A 19020-nucleotide genomic window follows, 5' to 3' on the forward strand; every position below is an offset into this window, starting at 1 on the left:
TCAGGTTCAGGCAATTCTCCTGCCTCAGCTTCCCAAGTAGCTAGGATTACAGGCTCCTGCCACCAAACTCGGCTAACTTTTGTGTTTTTAGTACAGATGGGGTTTCACTATGCTGGTCAAGCTGATCTCGAACTCTGAACCTCAGACGATCCACCCACCTCAGCCTCCCAAAGTGCTGGGATTACAGGCGTAAACCACCGCTCCCAGCTCAGATTGAAATTTTATATTTAATTATCCAAGGCATATTTAGGCTATGCAAGGTGGCTCATGCCTGTAATCCTATCATTTTGGGAGGCCGATGTGGGAGGTTCACTGGAGGCCAGGAGTTTGAAACCAGCCTGGGCAACAGCAAGATCTCTTCTCTACAAAAAAAAAAAAAAAAACAGTGGGGTGGGGAGGGAATAGTTTAGTAAGTTAACAATATAACAATATAGTAACAATGTATCCTCTTGTTTTTACGGTAATTTTGTATGTTACATGTTACTACAGTTCATGAATAGTTTTATGTTCTTGTTGCCATTTTTCTTCAAACAGTGGGTGTTTACTTTCTTCTTTATATTTACCTCTCTGCTACATTCCTCACCTATCCTGAAGTTTATAACACAGTCCCTGCCCCCGAGGATTATACAGCCTTCATGGAAGTGGATTAATGCACATGCAACAATTAAGGAACAATACAGGATAACACCTAATTAAGCTCTAATTGCAACACCCAGAGTAAAGTGGCTCCGAGGAAAGGGAAATGAGTCGGGCAGCAGCAGCCCAGGGCTTGCCTTTGGGACTAAGGTGTTCAGGAAATGTTTATTGAATGAAATGAAACAGTGAAAGTGTCTTACATGAGGTAGGACTAGTATATAAACTCCATAACAGGATTTAAAGTGCTAGGATTTATCAGTGGATGTTGGTGCCTGGTTGTGAATTTATTCTTTAGTTTTTGTTTGTTTGTTTTTGAGACAGGGCCTCACTCTATCACTGAGGCTGGAGTGCAGTGGGGAATTACAGATCACTACAGCCTCAATGTCCTGGGCTTAAACGATCCTCCTACCTCAGCCTCCTAAGTAGGTGGGACTATGAACGTGCTCCACCATGCCCAGCTAACTTCATTTTTTGAGAGACAGGGTCTCACTATGTTGTCCAGGCTGGTTTCTAACTCCTGAGTTCAAGCAATCCTCTGGCCTCAGCCTCCCAAAGTGCTGGGACTACAGACATGAGCCACTGTGCCCAGCCAATTTATTCCTCCTAAAACATCTAGTTTAAGCTTTTAACCAAACCTGTATATTTATTTAAATGACTGCACTTTAATAAAACACTCATTTGTTTGACAAATATGAGTGCCTGTTGGGTGCAAAGTGAGCCAGAATAGTCTCTACATTTCAATAGAATTGTTCTGTTTGAGAACTTGTGATTGATACCACAGGCCTTCCAAGGACATATGCTCTCTCTCTCTGCATACATTGGATGCGTATCTCTTTGCTGCCAGTAGGTACTTGCACAGTATACATTCCAGAGTTTTGCACATTAACACAGATGCAGAGAAGTCATCCCAATACTAACCACCATTGCCAACACACACACACACACCCAGCACTCAGCACCTTCACACAGAATCCAGGCCCTGACCTGAATACACACTGCACAACACGCACAGTACACAAAGCAAGACGTACTTACAAAGACAATAACTTTTTGCTTTCCAGTCTCATTCCCGCTTCTTCCCCCTTCCCCTGTAAGTGACTAAGGCTTGCCCTTCCTGGGGGGCTGTCCCCTTAGAATGGCCCTTCACCCTACTTTTTCCCACACTCTGGCCCCCTATTAAAATGTAGGTAGGCCAGGTGTATGGCTCATGCCCATAATCCCAGCACTGTGGGAGGTTGAGGCAGTAGGATCACTTGAGGCCAGGAGTTCAATTCCAGCCTGGAAAACATAGGGAGACCCTGTCTCTACAGAAAAATTAAAAATTAGCTACGCATGGTGGTACATGCCTCTACTCCCAGCTACGCTGGAGGCTGAGGTGGAAGGATCACCTGAGCCCAGGAATTGAAGGATGCCGTGGCTATCACTGAAACGACTGCACGCTAGCCTGGGTAATAGAATGAGACCCTGTCTCTCTCTCTCTCTCTCTCTCTCTCACTCTCTCGCTCTCTCTCGCTCTCTCGCTCTCTCTCGCTCTCTCTTTCTCCCTCTCTCTCTCAATGGAGTCTCGTTCTTGTCACCCAGGCTGGAGTACAATAACACAATCTCGACTCACTGCAACCTCCACCTCCTGGGTCCAGGTAATTCTCCTGCCTCAGCCTCCTGAGTAGCTGGGATTATTACAGCTACGTGCCACCACGCCCGGCTAATTTTTGTATTTTTAGTAGAGATGGGTTTTCACCATGTTGGCCAGGCTGGTCTTGAACTCCTGACTTCAGGTGATCCACCCACCTCCCAAAGCGCTGGGATTACAGGCATGAGCCACTGCATCCAGCTGACCCTGTCTCTAACAAAAAAATTTAAAAAATAAAAAAAAAAAGAAGAAAGAAAGAAAAAGAAAAGAAAAATGTAGCTAACTTCTACCTCATTTCCATTAAGTAATTAGCTCTTTGGAGAGTGTCTCCCATCATTAGCTGAGATTAAGCACAGAAGACCCAGGCCAGACCTCCCTTCCCTGCCTCATACACTATGGACTCATAGGTGCTATTTGAGAGCAGTGAGAGTCTGAGATTGCCACTCTCCCAACCCCCCATGCTACGCTCCCGAGCATGCCTCCCTCCAACCCGCCCTATTACCCCAACCTCTTGTTCTGCTTAAAACTCCTCAAAAGCTCTCAATGGCTTTGATAATAAAGTCCCAACATTGCACATTAAGGTCCTTCATGGTGTGCCTTCCAGTGACACCTTGAGGCTCTCCCTGCCCCTCTCCCTCTTCTCCTCATGTGGCACTCCAGACGCCCAACTGATCTTCTGTTCTTTGCCTGAACAGACTTTCTCTGCCTGTTACATGCTGTTTCCTCTGCCTAGAACACTCTACCCTACCCTCTCACCTCTCTACTTGGTGAGCTCTGCTCATCCTTCAGGGGTCAACCTAGATAGCGTTTTCTCTGAAATGCTTTCACAGGCCTCCAAGTCTGGAACTAGGCAGCCCTCCCATGTGTCCAAAGCACCGTGACTCATTGCACTGAAATCTCCATTTTCTTGTCCTAATGCCCCAAAAGACTAAATATTATTTTGTGAGTACAGGGAGTATGTCTTGTTTTCCATTGTATACCCAACAGCTAGTACAGTGGCTGGCAGGGAATAGGCACTTTTCTTTGAGTGTAAAGCAGGGTTTCACTCTTGTCACCGTGCCTGGAGTGCAGTGGGCACCATCATGGCTCACTGCAGCCTCCAAATCCTGGGCTCAAGCGATCCTCCCGCCTCTGCCTCTGGGGAGCGGGGACTACCTGCACATGCCAGCACACCCAGCTAAGTTTTTAGACAAAATTTTGTAGGGACACTATCACTATGTTGCCCAGGCTAGTCTTGACCTCCTGGGCTCGAGGGATCCTCCCACCTCGGCCTCCCAAAGTGTTGGGGTTACAGTTATGAGCCACCACACCTGGCCTGTAGCAGGTACCTAATAAGCACTTGTTAATAAATGAATAGCCAGTTGCATGTGAGGACAGATTAGAGTTATTTCATGGTGCAGGCGATCCCTGCTTCAAAGCATGCCTCAGATGCTCAGCAGATTCCTGGGATACTGAAGACCTCTCAGCCATATATTTAGAGCAGATGAGGCGAACAGAATAAACGGAGGTTTCTCCACCAGAGGCTTGATTTATACCTAACCTGGTTTCCTGAGCTTCAGACTGTCCACACCAGTTACCTACTTGGCATCCCCAAGCAGATGTCTAATCAGATCTCAAATGTACCATGTCCAAAAACAGACTTCTGATTTCCCTTTAAAATCTGCTCCTTCTCATTTCAGTAAATTGCATTTCCCTTCTTCTAGTTGCTCAGGAAACAAACAAACAAAAACTTGGAATCATCCTTAACTCCTTTTTTTTTTTTTAACTCATATTCCACATTCAATCCATCAGAAAATCCTATTGGTTCTAGTGAAATTCAGCCAGAATTAATTAATGTTCCAGCATTTCCAGCACAACTTCCCGAGGCCAGCCAACATCTCTCTAGCCTGGCCTTCCACAGTGGCTCCCCCTGGTCTCCCGGCTTTCTTTATGGCCTTTCTACAGTCTATTCAACATCCCAGCAGCCACATTCTTTTGAAACCTAAATCAGGCTGGGTGCAGTGGCTCAAACCTGTAATCCCAGCATTTGGGAGGCCAAGGCGGGCCAATCAAGACCAGCCTGGCCAACACGGTGAAACCCCATCTCTACTAAAAATACAAAAAAAAAAAAATTAGCTGGGCGTAGTGGCACATGCCTGTAGTCCCAGCTACTCAGGAGGCTGAGGCAGGAGAATTGCTTAAACTCGGGAGGCAGAAGTTGCAGTAAGCCGAGATCTTGCCACTGCACTCCAGCCTGGGTGAGAGCAAGACTCCATCTCAAAATAAACAAATAAATAAATAGCTGGGCATGCTGGCACTCACCTATATTCCCAACTACTCAGAGGCTGAGGTAGGAGAATTGCTTGAAACAGGGAGGCAGAAGTTGCAGTGAGCCTAGATCATCTACTGCACTCCAGCCTGGGCGACAGAGTTAAACTCTGTCTCAAAAAATTAAAACAGCTGGGCGCGGTGGCTCAAGCCTGTAATCCCAGCACTTTGGGAGGCCGAGGCGGGTGGATCACGAGGTCAAGAGATCAAGACCATCCTGGTCAACATGGCAAAACCCCGTCTCTACTAAAAATACAAAAAAAATTAGCTAGGCATGGTGGTGCGTGCCTGTAATCCCAGCTACTCAGGAGGCTGAGGCAAGAGAATTGCCTGAACCCAGGAGGCGGAGGTTGTGGTGAGCCGAGATCGCACCATTGCACTCCAGCCTGGGTAACAAAGCGAAACTCCATCTCAAAAAAATAAAATAAAATAAATAAATAAAACAAACAAAACCTAAGTCAAATCATATCACTCTTCTGCTCAAAACTCCAACAGCTTCCCAACTCTCTCACTGCAAGACCCTACACTCTCTCTCTCTCCAGTCCCACCATGTGATCAGCTCTCCAGTCCCCACACCAAGCACTCTTCCCTGGCTCCTGAAGCTCCTGCCACAGCGGCCCCCTTGCTGTGCCTCAGCCCGACTCCTAACTCAGCCTTTCCAAGGCTGTTCCTTGGGCTGGAATGATCTTCCGCCAGCTACCCACTGGACTTGTCCCATCATTTGATCAGGTCCCCGCTCCGATGCACTCATCGTAAGATGCATAACTACAAAACCACCACTGAACGGCCCCTTTGCCCAGCCTTATTTCTCTTCTTTGCAGTCATCACTGCTTCATAGTCTGTCTCCATCCACTCAACTACAAATTTAGTGAGAGTAGAGACTTTGCTTTTACTTACTGCTATATCCACCGCTTCTAGAATAGTGTGTGGCACATACTGCACACTCGATAAATAATCATGATCAAGGGTCTGGTTAGACTTCCAAAAAGTTAACCATCAGGATGCCAGCTACTCAGTTCTTCACCACTGTCTCATTCACTTAGACATAGGACCACATTACCTCTGTGATCCACAGTTCTTTTTTGAGACAGAGTCTCGCTCTGTCTAAACTGCAGAGTCTCACTGCAGGGGAGTGCAGTGACATGATCTCAGCTCACTGCAACCTCTCCCTCCTGGGTTCAAGCGATTCTCCTGCCTCAGCCTCCCAAGTAGCTGGGATTACAGGCAGGAACCCTAATTGCCCGGCTAATTTTTATATTTTTAGTAGAGACAGGGTTTTGCCATGTTGGCCAGGCTGGTCTCAAACTCCTGGCCTCAAGTGATCCACCTGCCTCGGCTTCCCAAAGTGTTGAGATTATAGGCATGAGACACCACACCTGGCTTGTGATCACAGTTCTAAACACAACTTTCATACCACAATCTCAAGCCAGGCTGTGAGTTTCAAGCGAAAAGAATACTACTGAAGTTGCATGTGTGGCGTATTTCCTGCTTTTCTTTTGATTGAGGAAATTACAGTGTATCTTAGTGAAACAGGTCCAGCACCCACTGGAAGTATTTTCAGTCCAAGAAGCACTAGAGTCAGGAATTTTAAGAGAAAGTGGTGGGGCCAGTGTGCCCTGGGGCCAATGGCATCTTCTCTCTGATCTACTCAATCTGCAAGGCTTTCCTGGAAGAGGTGGGCTTTGCATGCCATGGAAGAGAAAGGATAGACAGGTTGCAAATAGGTGTTCAAAGATTAAGGGTATCTCTGAAGTTTCTCGCTTAGATCTGCACAGTGACACTTTCACACCAAGCCCCCATATGTGTAAAGATGGCCACGGGTACACCCCAACACATAAATGCCCAGATCTGTGTCTCCTTCCTCCTAGCTCTGAAACTCTGTGAATTTGAGCAAATGTCCATATTCTAAAAGGGGGAAAATGAGCTGGCTTTGAGAACAGGGAACATGAGGCCGTGTGACTCTCGGTATGAAGGAATGTGTAAGCCTGGGCAGGCTCAGTGTACACATCTGGCTTTTCCCTTTTATGCTTCTGTGATTTCTATGACACAGGAAATCCATTCTGGAACAGCCCTGTCTGCTTTCTAGTGAGTGCATTAAAAGTGGGGATTAAAATTATGTTTATCTCACTGCTCAGGCCAGGATGATAAAATCCAGAACTGAGGGTGGATCAGCTGAGGCTTCACCCTACCTTGTACCCCCAGGGAGGAGCTTGTGACTAAGACTGGAGGAGTGGGAGGCCAAGGAAAAGATTTCTGCACAGCTGAAAGAACGTCTAGACATGGCCGGGCATGGTGGTTTATGCCCACAATCGCAGCACTTTGGGAGGCCAGGGCGGGCAGACCACTTGAGGTCAGGAGTTTGAGACCATCCTGGCCAACATGGCAAAACCCCATCTCTACTGAAAACATAAAAATTAGCCAGGCGTGATGGTGCCTGCCGGTAGTCCCAGCTACTCAGGAGGCTGAGGCATGAGAATCGCTAGAACCCAGAAGGCAGAGGCTGTAGTGCACCGAGATTGTGCCACTGCACTCTAGCCTGGGTGACAGAGCAAGACTCCATTAAAAAAAAAAAAAAAAAAAAAAAAAAAAAGAGGAAAAAAAGAAAAAAATATATAGACATGGCTTTCCCACCGAAGCAGACCAGGTCCAGGAACATAGCATGTGATAAAAATGCCAATTCAGCTGAACTCAACAGATACAATCTGAGTGGTCCCCAATCTCACTGGGAAACCCTCTCCCTTATGTTGCCGTACTGCAAACTCTGCAGGAATACTCTTCTCATAGAAGGTTTTTAACAGAGGCTAAATTCAGTGACCAGCTTTTTCCCACTCACAAGGGAGATAACGCAGAGCTGCGAAAGAAATAAATACCATTAAATGGCCAGGCACCGTGGTTCACATCTGTAATCCCAGCACATTGGGAGGCGGAGACGGGGGGATCACCTGAGGTCAGGAGATCGAGACCTACCTGGCCAACATGGTGAAACCCTGTCTCTACTAAAAACACAAAAAATTAGCTGGGTGTGGTGGCAGACACCTGTAATCCCAGCTACTGGGGAGGCTGAGGCAGGAGAATCCGGGAAGTGAAGATTGCAGTGAACCCAGAAAGTAGAGGTTGCAGTGAGTCACGATCACAGTGTTGTACTGAAGCCTGGGCAACAAGAGTGAAACTCTGTCTCAAAAATAATATAATAATATAATAATAATAATATCAAACAAGACGGGAGAGCACCAGGAACCTGAGACTTCCAAGAGGACCCTGAAGCCTGAAGTTATCCGACCCCTTCAATAACAAATGGTACCAGAAAAACCGATAGGGTGCTCCCAAAAGAGAAGGAGGAGAGATGGGGCAGAGTGAAATAGCCAGAAAGAAGTAAAGAATTGGGCTGGGTGTGGTGGCTCACACCTGTAATCCCAGCACTTTGGGTGGGCAGATCAACTAAGGTCAGGAGTTCAAAACCAGCCTGGCCAACATGGTAAAACCCCGTCTCTACTAAAAATATAAAAATTAGCTAGGCATGGTGGTGCCCATCTGTAATCCCAGCTACTTGGGAGGCTGAGGCAGGAGAATCACTTGAACCCGGGAGGTGGAGGTTGCAGTTGAGCCGAGTTTGTGCCACTGCATTCCAGCCTGGGTGACAGTGTAAGACTCTGTCTCAAAAAAGAAAATAAAAAAGAAGAAGTAAAGAACTGGCAGGAAAGAGGACACTGGGAATACTCACCCCTGACACTCCTCTTTTAGTTTCTTGGGTTCCAATCAGCATGTAATTTTACTGGGTCAGGTGCAGTGGCTCATATCTGTAATCCCAGTATTTTGGGAGGCCAAGCTGGGAGGACCGCTCATGCTCAGGAGTTTGGAACCAGCCTGGGTAACATAAGGGGACCCTGTCTCTACAAAATAAAAAATAAAACCTAGCCAGGTATGGAAGCACAGGCCTGTGGTCTCAGCTACTCAGGAGGCTGACGTAGGAGGATTGCTTGTGCCTGGGAGGTTGAGGCTGCAGTGAGCTATGATGGCAGCACCACACTCCAGCCTGGGCAATAGACCAAGACCCTGTCCAAAAAAAAAAAAAAAAAAAAAAAAAAAAAAATTCGCTGGGCATGTTCGCGTATGTCTATGGTCCCAGCTACTTGGGAAGCTGAGGTGGGAGCATCGCTTGAGTCCAGGAGGTCGAAGCTGCAGTGAACCATGCTCAGGCCATTATACTCCAGCCTGGGTGTCAGAGTAAGACCCTGTCTCTCTCTCTCTCTCTCTCTCTCTCTCTCTCTCTCTCTCTCTCTCTCCCTCCCTCTCAAACACACACACAGGTTATTTTTCTGCTACAGTGTGTTTATTGTCACATGACTTTGCTCTTAAGGACCTTGTTTTTACTTTCTGTCCCTTGGCAGGATCACCTCTAGCCCTCCCCAGAAGGGGGCCAGTGGCCTTTTCTTTAGTGAACTTACCAGAGTTTCATATTGGTCCAGCAGTTAAACTTCATCATCTCTCAAATGTGTTCCATTCTGGTCACTAGCCCCATGTGAGCACTCCAGCCTTCTTCCTTATCCTTCCATAGCAGCAAACAGCCGCCCAAGGCAGATGTGCCTGCTGCGATTCCAGCCTGCCCAGATGGTCAAGAATGGCCCAGATCTTGAGACAAAAATAATGCAGAAGTATCACAGATCTTGACAAAGCACACAGGGTGATCCTGCATACCGTGGAATGGCAAAACCATGAAGCACTGGGAAAAAGATATTATTATTATTATTTCCATAAGGCCACAACAGCAATGTGCTAACAAACTATTGCCCAGGATGTGGGGTTGATCAGCTGAACAACTTCTTGACAAGCAAAATGAAAAGATTAAAAAACAAAAGTCCATAACCCCATCTGTCAATCCTAAAGATAAAAGGCTGTTTCTAAAAGCATTTTAAATGCTGCCAATCATTTAATGACAACTTCTGGCTCTTCGGAATTGAATAGCTGATGCTGTCTGTACCAGATATCATATTGTATTCACAGTCAGCAGAGTTTCTTATATCCAGCAGAGATCGGTCTCCATCACTCACCACTGGGATACCCAACTTCACAAGGCTGGTCCATAAGACACTAGGAGCACAAGTGGGTTGACACACAGCATGGAATTCCCTCTTGAGCTGAACATGGTGGCTCATGCGTGTAATCCCAGCACTTTGGGAGGCCAAGGTGGGCGGATCACTTGAGGTCAGGAGTTCGAAACCAGCCTGGCCAACATGGTGAAACCCCGTCTGTACCAAAAAATACAAAAATTAGCCAGGTATGGTGGCAGGCACCTGTAATCCAGCTAGTCAGGAGGCTGAAGCAGGAGAATCGCTTGAACCTGGGAGGGTGAGGTTGCAGTGGGCTGAGATCATGCCATTGCACTCCAACCTGGGCAACAGAGCGAAACTCCATCTCAAAAAAAAAGAAATTCCCTCTTGAATTTTGTTATATAGATAGGAAGTTCTGACACCTTGATTCTCCTTCCAATTTAATTTTTCTAAGTGCTGTGTTTTGAATGTGTTCCCCATCGTTCACTTGCTCACCAGTGCAGTGGTGTTGGGAGGTAGGGGCTAATGGAAGATGTCTGGGTCATAGGACACCATCCTCCTGAATGGATTAATGCCCTTATAATGACAGTGGGTTCCTTATAAAAGGATGAGTTTGTCCCTCTTACTCTCTTGCCCCTCTTTGCCCTTCTGCCATGTTGTGACATAGCAAGACGGTCCTTGCAAGATGCCTACCCCTTGGTTTTGGACTTCCCACCCTCCAGAACTGTGAGGACATAAATTTCCGTTCATTATAAATCACCCAGTCTGTGGTATGATTTACAACAACACAAAACAGACTAAGACATCAAGTTTAAGTCATTTACTGGCAAAAAGCTTCTCCTCATTTCATAGGCCTGCCTAAATGCATTTAGGTGAAGAAGAGTGGGACTTTTTTTTTTAGAGATGGAATCTCGTTTTGTCTCCCAGGCAGCAATGGCATGATCTCGGCTCCCTGCAACCTCCACCTCCCGTTTCAGGTGATTCTCCTGTCTCAGCCTCCTGAGTAGCTGGGATTATAGGCATGTGCCACCATGCCTGGCTAACTTTTTCTTGTATTTTTAGTAGAGACGAGGTTTTACCATGTTGGCCAGGCTGGTCTCGAACTACTGAACTCAAGTAATCTGCCTGCCTCAGCCTCCCAAAGTGGTGGATTACAGGAATAAATCATCACACCCAGCCAAGAATGAGACTTATCTTTAGGCTTTTTTTTTTTTTTTTTTTTTAGGAAATCTATACAATATTTGCCTATAAAACCCAGAGTCTTACCTTTATAAAATATATAGTTAACGATTCTTCTAAGCTGAAATTCATCTGACATTAGGCCACATCTTGCCCTAGAAATCCTTATAATACATGGAAGCAGAAGTCTTGTGGATTATTAAAATCCTGACCAATTGCACTTTTATATTATCCACCTGGGAGCACTCTGATTTTCCAATGCTTGTCTTAGAGATGGCCCATCTCACAATCTTCTCACTTACAAGCTGTCGATTTACAAACCCCAGCCTTCTCCCGCTTATAGTGCAATTGATTGCTTCTCAAATCACCCTTGACAAACTGTCAGTGATTCCTGAGGGCATGAGAAATGGCTAGCTAGCATCTAGGTGTTTTGTAATTCAGCACTCAAGGTAGGGGTGAAGATCTGTCCCATATAGAAACTAGATCGCAATCTGCTTCTAGACCATTCTAGGTTGTTGTTCCTTTGATCTGCCCCTTCTTTCTTCTTGGCTTATCTCTTGATCCAAACTAATCACCCCAAAGAGACACTTTGAAATTCACTAGCGAAAGAGCTGGCAGCCTCCTTTGAATGAATACTGACAGCCAAATGACCGGAAAATAATTCCAATCATGTATTTAAGCATCACCCACTCCATTCCCAATGTGCTAACCCCCCACGTGATAAATGGAAGTATTCATTGTCACTCTGACCTCCTGTATGTATTGGGGGGAAAGGTACCAGAGGTAAGAGGCCTTTAGTTAGCTGGGAAGTTTGTAAACCGCTGAGGACAGACTTGTGACTTCTGGATGAAACAGCCAGGAGAAGAAACAAATCCAACTGAAAAAAGCCTTTAACGTAATATGTCTTCGTTAACCTTCTTATAGGAGGAAGCCAAGGAGGAATTTCATTGCACAACACACAAGAAGCCTTCAAAAATCCTCTTTACAAGTTTCTCCCTCCAAAATCCTTCTGCTCATAGCTGCTGTTTCTCTCTCCTCCTCCTTCTGTCTCCTACTGTGCTCGATCCTGTGCTCCTCACTTCCTAACTACCCCTTTCCCTTCTTCCTTTCCCAAGTAGACAAATAACAGCCTGCTCCTGATGTCCACCTCTCAACTCTGTCAAAGGCCTAGCAGTGAAAGAGCCAGCAGAGAATCTGTACCCTTTGTCTGTTAGGGGGAAAACATGGAAATTTATTTTCTTGTTGACAATATCAGACTAGTCTCAGTTTACCTGATGTTTTTCCAAGGAGTACACATAGGACCTCTGTAATGTTATCCCAAGACCCTTAGAATGGCCATGACTGACAGTGGATATGAAAAGACCATCCCGACTGGGCGCGGTGGCTCACGCCTGTAATCCCAGCACTTTGGGAGGCTGAAGCAGGCAGATGATAAGATTAGGAGATCGAGACCATCTGGCTGTGGTGAAACCCGGTCTCTACTAAAATTAAAAAAAAAACATTAGCCGGGTGTGGTGCCTGTAGTCCCAGCTAATCGGGAGGCTGAGGCAGGAGAATCACCTGAACCAGGGAGACAGAGGTTGCAGTGAGCCAAGACTGCGATTGCACCACTGCACTCTAGCCTGGCAACAGAGCAAGGTTCCGAGAAAAAAAAAAAAAAGAATCATCCCTCCCCGCTCTCCATGCTCCATCGACCGCTGACCATCTTTTTCTTGGTGACCTACCCAGCTGTCCATCCCTGGAATTATTCAGGAGCAAGGAGATGATGTGTCAGGGTCTCTGTCTCTAAGATTCTGTGATTCCAAATGCCCTTGCAATTCATGTTCTGTCCTCTAATTGCTTCTTTAAGACTGACCCTCTTACCTTTCCATCTTTCAGCTTTAGCCAACTGATAGAATAGTTAATTCTTTTTTTATTTTCTGAGAGGGAATCTCACTATGTCGCTCAGGCTGGAGTGCAATGGCACGATCTCACCTCACTGCAACCTCAGCCTCCCAGGTTCAAGCGATTCTCCTGCCTCAGCCTCCCAAGTAGCTGGGATTACAGGCACGCACCACCACACCTGGCTAATTTTTGCATTTTTAGTACAGGCTGGGGTTTCACCACGTTGGCCAGGGTGGTCTCAAACTCCTGACCTCAGGAGATCTGCCTGCCTCAGCCTCCCAAAGTGTGGGATTACAGGTGTAAGCCACCATGCCCAGCCAGAATAGTTATTATTCTATCAATCTTTCTTCCTTCCCTCCTTCTTTCTTCCTTTCTTTTCTCTCTCTTTCTTTGTCTTTCCCCATGTTGCTAAGAACCTTCCAGTAGTCTCACCTCGACATCTCAGTTTTAGCCTCTGCAGGATCCAGACCATCATCATATCCCAAGGTCAAGTGTTATCTGTCCAGTCTCTGACTTGGGCCTGTTGAATTGTTTTCTGTGTATAAAAGCAATCATATTGAGGAAGAATTAGATTTTCCCGGGACTCACTCTTGCTATGACTCATTCTAGGAAGTGGAACACTTAAGAAGTGATAGCTGTGGCCAGCACCCAACTTCCACTATTCTTTGAGGGATAAATAAATACCGCTGTGCCAAACTTATTAGTCAGGACTCTTTTTGGAGACAAGTGACAGGAACTCAATTCATGCTAGCTTAAGCAAAAAAAAAAAAAAAAAATGAACTTGTTAGCTTCCTTAACTGGGAAACCCAGGAGCATAACTGGTCCCAGGCACAGCAGGACCCTGGGTTTAAACAAAGTTGGTAGGGTCTGTTCTCCAAATCTCTCATTTCTGTTGTGCTCCTTCATATCAGTCCCATTTTTCCCTACTTCAAAAGAGCCCCCAGCCCTCAAAAATGAGCCTCCCTCATGCACTTGGGAACATAGCTGCTGGCAGCTCCCAGCTATGACATCCTAATTTAGCAATACCAGCAGAAAACACATTTTTCTTTCGCACGTTCATATATTAGTTCCAAGGGAAAACTGTAATTGATTCTGCTCAGTGAAAATGCCCACCCTTTGTACGGCTGTTGCCAGAGAGATGGAATACTACGGTGGCCAGCCCAAATAAAACCACAGGGAATAGAGGAGCCAGGTCTCACAGGAAGGCACGCGGGACACAGAAAATCACACATGTCCATTACCCGAGCGGGAATGGGGCACCTCTGGGAGTCAAAGGACATGTGCACTTTCACTAGCTGTGCGACTTCTGACCACTTCGCCTCCGTTCCTCAGGTGCAAAACGGTTACCTGGGTAGTTGATAGGACATTACCAAATTACGTGTCACAGCATCTCTCTACTCTGGATTTCTCAGATAATGGAAAACTGATTTCGTGGAGGAAGGCATTGCAACAGAGCCGCCTGTCCTCAGTGTTCATGCAGACACCCTCGCGGAGCGCTCCACAGCTTAACCGAAAACTCTAGTATCGATTGCGTATATTAGAAAATGAAGCGTACGTGGCCGGACTGCCTAGAGTACAGACTCACATCAGCTCAGTGCGTGACGAGTCTCATGCAGGCACACAAACCTTAAGGGGATGCTGCCACCGAGTCATTTCCTGGATTAGGAGAAGTGGCAGAGACGCCCTCAGGGGCCGCACACGTGTCAGACCTCTACCTCCCAAGGCGCCGCTCAGGGCCCAGAGCGCTGCGAGCACGCAGCCTCCAGCAACCACTTACTGGGTGTGCGCGTGTGTGTGCACGCGTGTGTATGTGCGTGTATGGGTGCACTCGGGTGTGTGCGCGAGTGTGTGCACGTGTGTGACCCGTGTGTACGTGTGTGCACGCGCGTGTATGCCCACGTGTGGGTGCACTCTGGTGTGTGCTGTGTGCGCGCGCGCACGCGTGTGTATCCGTGTGTGTGAGCGTGTATATGTGCATGTGTGGATGCGCCCGTGTGTGCACGCGTGTATGTATGTGTCGTGTGTGCGCGTGTATGTGCGTGTCTGCACACTAGGGGAGTGTCTATGTGTGTGTGTGAGTGAGCGCGCACGCATGTCTGTGTCTGTGGACGGGGAGGAGGACGTCAGGGGTAGCAGGCCAGACTTTTTTTTAAATAAAATAAGAAAAATCAAAGCCCAGCCGTCCTGGGCGTCTTCGGCCGGCCCCTCCCTCTCGCCCCACCTCCGGCTCCCGGGCCGCGGCTCCGGCGCCGCGTTTTCACGACCGCCACGCGCCCGCGGGTTAAAGCTCCCCCGCCAGGAGTAAACAGCGCCCCAGCGGGCAGCCGGCAGCCCCGCCCCTCGGCCCGTTTCCTGCGCCAGCCCTGGCAACAGGCCCCGCCCTTCGCGACAGGCCCCGCCCCGCGCCGTCTGTCTGGCCCCTCCTGGCGTCCGCCTACCCGCGACGGGGTCCCGGCCCGTGTCGAGTGCCCGGCCAGCCCCGAGCCTCCTCCCCCGGGACTCCGCGGCCCGAGCCCGCCCCAAAGGAGGGTGCGTGCCGTGCACGTGACTCGTGTTGTGGGCGGGGTCTGCGCCGTGGCGGCGGAGAAAAGGGGAGGGGGGACGGGTGAGGAGGAGGGGGGGGACGGGTGAGGAGGAGGAGGGGGCGGGACAGGAAAGGAGGGAAAGGGAGTGGGGGGGGAAGAAGGAGAGAAGGAGGGGAGGGGAGTAGGGAGGAGGAGAGGGGAGAAGGAGGGAACCAGGGAGGAAAAGGCAGGGGAAGGGGCGGGGCGGGGGCCGGGCCTGGCCTCCTCCGGCTCCCCGGAGGCTGCCTGGGGCCTCGCTCTGCCGCCCACGCCCCTCCTCGGGTCCCGCTGGGAACTGGCCCTGGCCTCCCCGCCCTGCGAGGGCCCCAATGGGCTCCCCGACGACTTTGCTGCGGCTGCTGCCTCTGCACGCACAGCCTCGGAGCGCTGCCTGGCTGCAGGGCTCCCACGTCTTCCCCAGGTCCCCGCTCAGCAGAGCCTCTTTCTTAAGTTTCCTGCCTGTGTCCACAGAATCCGACATCTCAAGCCCCCTGAACGCACAGGCTTCTGCTGCGCAAACACCCCGCCCTCCTGCCTCCTGCACACACAGGCCTGCCTTGTAGGGCCTCCCACGCCTCTCCGTTCCCGGAATGTAGTTCACCTAGCCCTGTGCCTGTCCGGCTGTCTTCTCTAAGGGTGGGGAAACGTGAGGTTCAGAAAGCTGGAAGGATTTCAGTTGCACCATACATCGACCACACAACAGTCCCACTCCTAGGTATTACCCAAGAGAAGTTAAAACAGATGTCCACACTAAGACTTCTAAATGAATCTTGATTCAGAACAGCCAACCAGAAAATAATCACAATGTCCATGAACAGGAGAGTGAATAAACAAATTGCAATAACCCAGGCAATGGGACGCTACTCGATAAAAAGAAACAAACTTCTGATGCAGAACTACGTGGAAGGAACCTCAAAAGTGTTCGCTCTGGCGAACGCAGCACAGTGGCTCATGACCGTAGTCCCAACAGTTTGAGAGGCCAAGGTAGGAGACCACTTAAGGCCAGGAGTTCGAACCAGCCTGGGCAACATAGTGAGACCCGCCCCCCGCCCTTTTCAAAAATAAAAAACTTATCCAGGCATGGTGGTGCAGGGCTGCAGTCCCCGCTGCTGGAGAGGCTGAGGCAGGAGGATCACTTGAGCACAGAAGTTCAAAGCTGCAGTGAGCTGTCATATCGGCACTGCGCTTCAAGCTGGGTGACGGAGTGAGACCCTGGCTCTAAAATAAATTTAAAATAAAAAATATATAAAGTATTAGCTATGTGGAAAAAGCCGGACATACTGTAATGATTCCATTTCTGTGAAATTCCAGAAACCGCAAAACTGTAATGGCAGTGAGCAAATCAGAGGTTACCAGGGGACAGGATCAGAGGGAGGGGATCGACTAGAAAGGGGCAGGAGGAAGTTTGGGGGGATAACGGAACTGTTTTATACTCTGATTGTTGTGGTCACAGGCTATATACAGTTGTCAACATTCATTGAAATGTGCATCTAAAGTTGTTGTGTTTTATGTAGATTATTTCTGAATAAAATTGTTATTTTAAGAAAGTAATGTGGAAGGGCCAGGCGCAGTGGCTCACGCCTGTAATCCCAGCACTTTGGGAGGCAAAGGCGGGCGGATCACCTGAGGTTGGGAGTTTGAGACCAGCCTGACCAACATGGAGAAATCCCGTCTTCAGTAAAAATACAAAATTAGCCAGGTGTGGTGGCACATGCCTGTAATTTCAGCTACTCAGGAGGCTGAGGGAGGAGACTCGCTTGAACCGAGAAGGCGGAGGTTCTGGTGAGTTGAGATTGTGCCATTGCACTCCAAAGAAGGAAGGAAGGAGGGGAGGGAGGGAGGGAAGGAAGGAGGGGAGGGAGGGAGGGAAGGAAGGAAGGAGGGGAGTGAGGGAAAGGAAAGGAATGGGCAGGGAGGGAAGGAAAAGAAAATTTTCCTAAATCTGATCCAATAGTGGAACTCTGCAGAGGGCTTCTTTTTTCTTTCTTTTTTTTTTTTTTTTTTTTTGAGACAGAGTTTCGCTCTTGTTACCCAGGCTGGAGTGCAATGGCGCGATCTCGGCTCATCGCAACCTCCGCCTCCTGGGCTCAGGCAATTCTCCTGCCTCAGCCTCCTGACTAGCTGGGATTACAGGCATGCGTCACCATGCCCAGCTAATTTTTTGTATTTATAGTAGAGACGGGGTTTCACCATGTTGACCAGGATGGTCTCGATCTCTCGACCTCGTGATCCACCCGCCTCGGCCTCCCAAAGTGCTGGGATTACAAGCTTGAGCCACCGCGCCTGGCCTAGAGGGCTTCTATAATTCAGGGGCAGATGGAGGTAAAAAGCAGGACTCAGCTCCACAGGTGGGGCGTGGACACTGGACCAAACTGAGCACTAGCTAAAACAGGGACAGGGAGGAAGCAGCTTTCCCACCAGTGAGGTGAGAAAGACACGCCCACCAGGGCGCCCTGTCGGTATATCATTGCCATGGCAACACCCTAGAATGACCGCCCCTTTTCATGGCAATGACCCAGTGACCCAAAAGGTACCACCCTTCTCCTAGACATTTCTGCATAAACTAATCTGTTATATGTAATTGAAAGTAGGTATAAATCTGACTGAAGCCCAAGCTGCTACTCTCAGCACACTGCCTCTGGGGTAGCCCAGCCCTGCAGGAGCAGTCCAGGGGCTGCAACGCTGCTGGAGTTGTAACACTGCCACTTCAGTAAAGCTGTTGTCTTCTCCCCTAACATCAGCTCACCCTTGAATTCTTTCCTGAGCAAAGCCAAGAACCCTCATGGGCTGAGCCCCTTTTTTGGGGTTCACCTGCCCTGCCTCAAGATGACTACCTGGAAACTGACAGACTCCAGCTATTGTCAACCAGTTAACACCTTCCAGATCTTCCTTCCTAGGAAAATACCTGTTACCCTCTGTCTGTCTCAAGGTAGCTCCAGGAAATAGATCAGAACTGGCAGAAAAGAAAGCTGGAGACGCTTCACTAAACCACCTCTGCAGGAGAGGCAGTCATTTCCAGTAGGCACTGAGAGAGGGTGAGCTATGGAGCCAGACTGACTGGGTTCCAAGCCGGCTCCTCCACCTACTTGCTCTTTTCTAGTTCTTCATCTGTAAACCTGGGATGGTGATAACTGTGGCCTAGAGACATTGGTTCAGATTGAATGAGCGAATGTAGGTAAAGCGCAGGTGGCATTTGGCATCTAACAAAGCCATCAGAGCAATCACTCTGGGCCGTGTTCTTAGCGTTCCTCCCACTCTTCCTGATCCCGCCCTCAGCGCAGCTTTAGGATTGACTTCAAGATTACCAGCAGAGTGAATGGAGGGTCAGAGGGCAAGGTAGCTCTGTTGACACAGGTGTGCATAATGGGGTGCTGGAATGGGAAATATGGGGTTCAGAGAAGCAAGTCAGTCATGGGTCCAGGCAGTGGAGTGGGGAGACGATGTAACTCCCAGATACAATGTGAGACAGGTACTCTGCCGTCTCCTGGTCTCTGAGCTCCTGATCCACAAGTGAATGTGGCATCTAATCCTCCTTGCACTGTATGTTTCCTGAGAGCAGACACCATGTTTTATTTCTCTTCATTCATCCGTTAGCACCTAGCTCAGGGCTTGGGGTGTAAGACACACCAACCGTGTTAATCTCCCTCCCAACAAATGTTTGAATATTTGTTAAATGAGATTTTATTTTATTTATTTTATTGATTTTTGAGATAGGGCCTTGCTCTGCCAACCAGGCTGGAGTGCAGTGGTGCAATCATAGCTCACTGCAGCC

General features: G+C 48.4%; 1 protein-coding gene across 1 annotated transcript in view; it reads right to left on the minus strand.

Moving 5' to 3' along the window:
* ZNF395 (zinc finger protein 395) overlaps positions 1 to 15225 on the minus strand; it is a 58303-nt gene extending 43078 nt beyond the window's left edge. The window contains exons 1-3 of the mRNA XM_074384109.1: positions 15123 to 15225; positions 13117 to 13219; positions 9019 to 9202 (exon numbers count right to left, since the gene is read on the minus strand). The gene's annotated coding sequence lies outside the window, so the exon portion shown is untranslated. The remainder of the gene's footprint in view (positions 1 to 9018; positions 9203 to 13116; positions 13220 to 15122) is intronic.
* Positions 15226 to 19020: the final 3795 nt, after the last annotated feature.

Source organism: Saimiri boliviensis, chromosome 13 (assembly GCF_048565385.1).
Source record: "Saimiri boliviensis isolate mSaiBol1 chromosome 13, mSaiBol1.pri, whole genome shotgun sequence".
NCBI lineage: Eukaryota > Metazoa > Chordata > Mammalia > Primates > Cebidae > Saimiri > Saimiri boliviensis.